The sequence below is a fragment of the Lepidochelys olivacea genome (assembly GCF_965140295.1).
Source record: "Lepidochelys olivacea isolate rLepOli2 genome assembly, chromosome: 8".
Classification (NCBI taxonomy): domain Eukaryota; kingdom Metazoa; phylum Chordata; order Testudines; family Cheloniidae; genus Lepidochelys; species Lepidochelys olivacea.
In genome coordinates this window covers 84712624-84719142 of record NC_140418.1, presented here as the reverse complement: position 1 = coordinate 84719142, position 6519 = coordinate 84712624, and positions in this window count along the sequence as shown.

The window sequence follows — 6519 nt, the reverse complement described above, 5'->3', positions numbered from 1 at the left end:
TCCTTTCGAACTGACTTTCTTTCCCCAGTTGGCAGGCATTGATTCCCCCCCTTTGTATTTCTAACTGATTTGATATTAGCATAGATTTACTTGTTTGTGTATTAGGAGCATTCATGATGTCAGCACAGCTCTGAGAAGTGTTTTAAGTTATTTGTTGCTGTAAAGATAGTAGGGGGAGCTCACAACATTTTTAAAGTCATGTAAAAATAGTGGTTTTAATTCCTCAGAGAAGTAATGAACACTAGGTAATACATAATCAGAATTCAGAGAACCTTGCCCCTCAGATTACAATCTTTTTAAGGCTAGTTTTATCTTGATATTGTTCACAGTTACTGCACTTTATATTGGAGGTGAACCTTAAAAAGACAAGATAAAACATTTTAACAGGAATGATGCAATACTGTACTTTTAACACTACCAATTACTTTACTTGTTAAGTAATTTAGATTATATTTTAACAGGTTTGCAAAGAATAGAATTTTTTCATAAATTTTGGTTTTTAAAAATGTAAACAAAAAGTTATTTTAAAAGAATTTCAGCATGTTTTGAATGCTGAAGAAACCCAAACACAGAAGCCTTGTGCTGGAGCATTGTTTCCAGAATGTGACACTGACCAGTTTGGTTTTATTGAATAATATGACTGAAGTGCAAAAAATAAACATCTGAAATGATGGATTCAAATGTCAATTTTACAGGGTGCTGAGATTTTGAGTGCTGGGCCTTCAAAATCGGCACAGCATAGCTGTGGTTGGGACCAGCTGCTGCTACTACTGTATGTAGTCTCAAGAACACAGGGAGGAATCTTGGAAATACAATACCTTTTCAGATCAGCTCACATCAGCTTTAATGAACAAAAAAGAAGAAGCATTCAGCAGCAGGATAAATCATAACTTTTAACATAAAAGGAACTGTTGCATCATGGCATATGGCGCAAGAAAACAGTACACAGTTAATGATTAACTATAACCATGATCACATGAAAGAAACTGTCCAGTTGGCACTATGCTGTGGCTACTCAGACCCACACAGTAATGGCATGAATAGAATCAGATCCTTCTATTCTGAAAGCACAGAGCCTACTATGTGAGCTAGAGGCAACTTTTCCATAGCTGGTAGCACTGTAGGACCTATGACTCACTTGAGCTAGTTTGATTCCAGTAAGTACCCACCCTAGCTTGTGGCAATAGGTAATGACAAATGTGTAGAATACTTTTGCACTACTTGTCCCTGACCCCAGCAGCGAGCAGCAGATTTGCAGTTTAAATGAACAAAGTGCCTACAGTGTAGCAGTGCCAGGCCAGCTATTTGATCTCAAGATAGAAACAGAGAAAGTATTAAAAAAGGCCATGCACCAATGCAAACAAAAGGCCACCCCAACATCGGTACCAGTCTGGGCCATAGTAACTGAGATGGACGCAGGGTGTCATAGACAGGGGCTAGGTTTCCCTGACCTAGGGCTTGAGGCTAATACAAAAAGTAAACTCTGTACTGCCCAGCAGCAAACAGGGTCCCAATCAAGAAGGGGATAGTCAAGGAAATTAAGAGGTGGAAAATTCAAAACTGAAAAAGGGACATTTTTTTTCATGACTTGTACCTAGACTGTAGAATGCATTGCCACAGGCATCAGAAGCCAAACACTTAGCAAGATTCAAAGAGGAATCGGACATCTATCTGGATAGCAAAAATACCTAGTTAGAAGAGTTAATGCTAGCAAAAATATAGGAAGAGATATTAAATCTCATGCTTCAGGGCTTAAGCCTGGCTCTGTTAGGGATTAGGAGGTTTGTTGCACCTCCCTCAGAAACGTGTTGCTGCTACTGTCAGAGACAGGATATTGAACTAGATCAGAGGTTTTCAAACTGTGGGGTGCAGATCAATGTTCGCTCTAATTTTTGACAGGCCGTGGGTGCAAAAAAATTTCTTCTGTGCAAATTTTTGTGCTTCTGTGCAAATTTTTGTGCATGCAGTGTTTCGCTGTGTGTGCAGGGTTTAGGATCTGTGTGCGCACAGACATGCGCACAGCTTAGAGGGAACAGTGGTGCAGAGGAACATCCAGGAGATTCAAGTGGCAATCCCAGGTGACTTGGGCTTCAGCCCCATAGAATCATAGATGTGGCAGGGCTCATAGAGGGAGCGCCTCCTCCACCCCACCTCACTTCTTTTTGTCTGGGCTGGAGAGGGGCACAACCAAAAATTGTAACTCAAAGGGAGGACTCAGCTCAAAAAGTTTGAAAACTGCTGCACTAGATGCAGTATAGGTCTGATCTAATATAGCACAGTTCCTGTGTTCCTGTCATAGCTGCCAAGATTTGTGTGACTCTAAGTGTAACATTTCTTACCAGTGGTAGTCACTGTCTCCCACATGGCCCCTGAGCAATGCGCAAAGGCCACAGCTGAGCTTTCTCCCCAAATCTTGCCAGTGCTACCCCATTGGGTGCACTAAGCAGGGATATTTTGTGTCCCCCAACACATACTAATAATTAATAAGGGGCCCCCTTGAGCTGGCAGGGCAATTGCTTAGCCTGCTTATGCCTAGCACCAGCTCTGCTCACAGTGGGCCACACCTATTTCTGCTGCTGGGGGAGACCCCATGGGGGAAATTGGGATATTAGTGATTTTTTTCCTCACAAGCAAGAAAGGTCACAAATGGGGCTGCACAACATTTCCCTTCCACCTGAAGTTAGTTAATGGTCCCCCTAACTTGGTATATTAGGAAACCCTTGGCCAATGTTGGGGGCATGGGATGAGATGATGGGCTCTTTACTCATCCCCCAGTGCTAGGGAGAGGTGATGCCAAACATTCCCCTTCTCCCTGCTGCAGCAGTGACCAAGAGAAAAGGAAGAACCCTGAGTAATGGCAAAGTTGCAGACAGAGGGTAGGGTGACATGGTATAGGAGGTTGGCTGAGTTTATGGGGCAGCTCAGCTTTAAGCAGCTGATACATCACTAGCTGATAGGATGATAACCATTATTGGAGAGAGGGTGCCTCTACACACCACTTGTTAGCTATGAGTCTGCCTCATATTGGGAGAGGGAAAAGAGCAGGGGGGTTCAGCTCTCTTTCCCCCCAAAGTAGAGGTATGGGTAGGAGTGGAGAGGAGGGTCTCAGTTCTGAGGGGCTGGAGGAAGATGGGAAGTGGACTCAGTCCCTCTCTCTCTCAAAGGTTAGAGTGTGTGTGTGTGTGTGTGTAAGCTCTATACCTCTTCCTCCATCCCTTCCATCACAGTGGAGGAGAAGGGACTTTGTTCCTTCCTCCCAGGGGCAATGGGAAGAAGCTATGTGGAAGAGCTCAGCCCATGACAGCTGGGCGGGATTCTCTTTCTTCCCCCTCCCCAGCAGTGAGGATACTCCTGGGGGACTTCTGCACCACTGCATGCACGCAGAATTCATGTCCTGCTTCCCTGCAGAAAATGACAGGGAAACAAAAGGAAGCTACAAGAGCAGTCATATGCTCCTCCCTAGCAGCACAGGTGCATGGTTTCTGGCACTCTGAGCAGCTGGTGGAGAGGTAAACTACTGGGGAGGGGCAGGGCTGGGGACACCCATGGGCACAGTTTTATGGGTGCTACTTCCCCCCAAACAGAGGTGAGGCATGTGGGGGGGGGGAGTCATGCAGGGTCACATACCAATGCCCCACGCCTTTTCTGCAAGTATCAAGCTGCCCAGATGAGAGAGGGCACTGCTTGGGCTAGCTGACTCTGCAGCTGGATGCCGCCTCTTGGGTCCTAATGCTGGTCATGCTCCCCTTCTATGTGTGCTGGGAGCCATCCTGTTTTCTGTACAAGGGTGAGTGCCCGTGGTGAGGCAGGGCAAGGTAGAGCGGGGTGGTGGGTGGGGGGAAGAGGAAGCAGGAGGGGATTGGGCAAGGGGAGGGGGATGTTGGAGTGAGGGGAGGGGGAGAGGGATAGGGGCAGGGGATGGAGAGGAGAGGAAGGGGATGGGGCAGTGGGATGGTGGCAAAGAAGGGGTAGGAAATAGCGGGAGAAGCAGGAACCAGCATATGTCCCCTCAACAGCAGTAGGGGCTCCTCCATTAAGTAGGCCCATCAAACCCTCACCCCGACAAACTCCACCCACCCTGCACCTGGACCACTCTGATGAGCCCCCCCTGCCCAGACACCTACCCCACTGAGCCCCAACCAGATGCACCTAGACTCACCACTGAGCCCCCCACACCAAACTTCCCCTGCTGAACCCCAAACACCTTCACCTGGATCCCCTTGCAGAGTCCCATTGCCCCAGAATCCCCCGCCCCAAGGAGCCCCTGTCCATCCAGATCCCCCACTGAGCCGCCCACACCCAGACTGTCCCACACAGAACCCTCTCACCTCAGACCTGAATCCCCCCACACTAAGTCCCTCCACACTTGGATCCTGCTGGGCTGGGCCCGCTTGTCCACACCTGGTGTGCCTGGCATAGAGGTGCAGGGCGCCAGGGTGTTTCTGGGGTAGGCCCAGCCCCTTGTGCTGTGTCAGGGTTGGGTGCAGCCTTACTGACAAGTCCCTGTCCTGGGCGTGAGGAGGCTGCAGGGTGATCTCTCACCTGCTTGCAGCCAGTGGCCTGTGCTCCCCACTGCCATGCTTGAGTCTCCACATTTACTGACAAATAAATGTTGCAGAATTTTAAAATATTGTGGGCAGAAATTTTTAATTTTTTGGCACATAATTCCTTCAGGAATAAGGAGGAGGAGCTGAGGGCTCTCCTGGAGGAGGTGCTGCCTGTCTGAAGTGAGTCCCTAACTCACTGTGAGACCAGATGGGCCAGTCTCACTGGGGCAGCAGTAGCCTCTCCTTAGGGCCCCCTGTAGAAAGCGGATGGGGAGCTGGCCAGCTGGTTGACTCCAGAAGCCTTCAAAGGGAAGGCTGAGGGAAAAGGCCATTTGCCTCCTTGAAGACCAACAGTGAAGCCTGGGGGCATTGAGGGCATGGAAGAAGGGGGCTGTGCAGCAGGAGAGGAATAAAGAAGACCTGATCTGTGATGGCCAAGGATTCACAGAATCCAAAGCCAGAAGGGGTCATTGTGATCGTCTAGTGTAACGACCAGCACAGGCCATAGAACTTCCCCAAAATAACTCCTAGAGTATCTTTCACAAAAACATCTAGTCTTGATTTAAAAATTGTCATTGATGGATACTCCACCTGACCCTTGGTAAATTGTTACAACGGTTAATTACTCTCACGGTCAATAATTTACACCTTATGTCCAGTCCAATTTTGTCTAACTTCCAGCCATTGGATGGTGTTATATTTTTGTCAGCTAGATTGAAGATCATCATCATCATGTTCCCATTACACCTCTGGCATTTAAGGCAGTGATGAAGCTCCTCCACTCCTGTCTGTTTCTGGCAAGTCTTTCAATGGGTTCCCAGCTGTGTTCCAGGTTTTTCACCTCAGCTTCCACCGCTCTTCACCATGTTGTTTTTGGGCTGCCTCGTTTTCACTTGCCCTGAGGTGTCCATCTGGTGATGGAATCAGTTTCCATCCAAAGCACATGGCCAATCCATCTCCTGGCAATGATGGTGCTCATACCTTTTTGGCTGCGTGAATACATCTTGGTTTGAGATTGTTCTGGGTCAAAAGATACAGAGGATTTTTCTGAGGCAGGCTGTATGGAATGAAGACAGTTTGAACATGTCATACTTTCTCATTCCCCAGTATTCTGCACTATAGTGTTGAAACTATGCAGCTCTGATAAATCTTGACTTTGATTTTAGTGTTGTGTTTTGATAATTTCCAGACTGTATTTAAGCTCCTTAAGGTGTTCCTGGCTTTATTGATTCTGTTCCGTATGTCCTGGCTTGTTCCACCGTCCTGGCTGATGGAGCTGCCCAAGTATGTGAATGTTTCTACACTGGTGAGACCATGACTCTCTATCCATACTGGTGATGCCGAGGCAATATTAAAGGTCATCATATCTGTCTTATGGTGGTTGATTTTCAGTCCAATTTGCTGGCTGAATGTGTTGAGTCATGTTTTTTTTCTTGTATATGGTGTTGTGTATGCGATAGGAGAACGACATCATTTGAGAAGTCCAGGTCTTCGAGGGATGAGAAGGGTGTCCATTTAATGCCTCTTGGCATGTCTTCTGTTGTATGCCGCTATCAGGGTTCCTTTCCCACTCTGAACTCTAGGGTACAGATGTGGGGACCCGCATGAAAGACTCCCTAAGCTTATTCTTACCAGGTTAGGTTAAAAACTTCCCCAAGGTACAAACTTTGCCTTGTCCTTGAACCGTATGCTGCCACCACCAAGCGTTTTAAACAAAGAACAGGGAAAGAGACCACTTGGAGTCGTCTTCCCCCCCCACAAATATCCCCCCGAGCCCTACACACCCCCTTTCCTGGGGAGGCTTGAGAATAATATCCTAACCAATTGGTTACAAAATCATCAATGACGAAGACCCCTGGATCTTGGAACAATAGAAAAATCAGTCAGGTTCTTAAAAGAAGGATTTTACTAAAAAAAAAAAAAAAGAAAGGTAAAAATCATCTCTGTAAAATCAGGATGGAAAATACTTTAC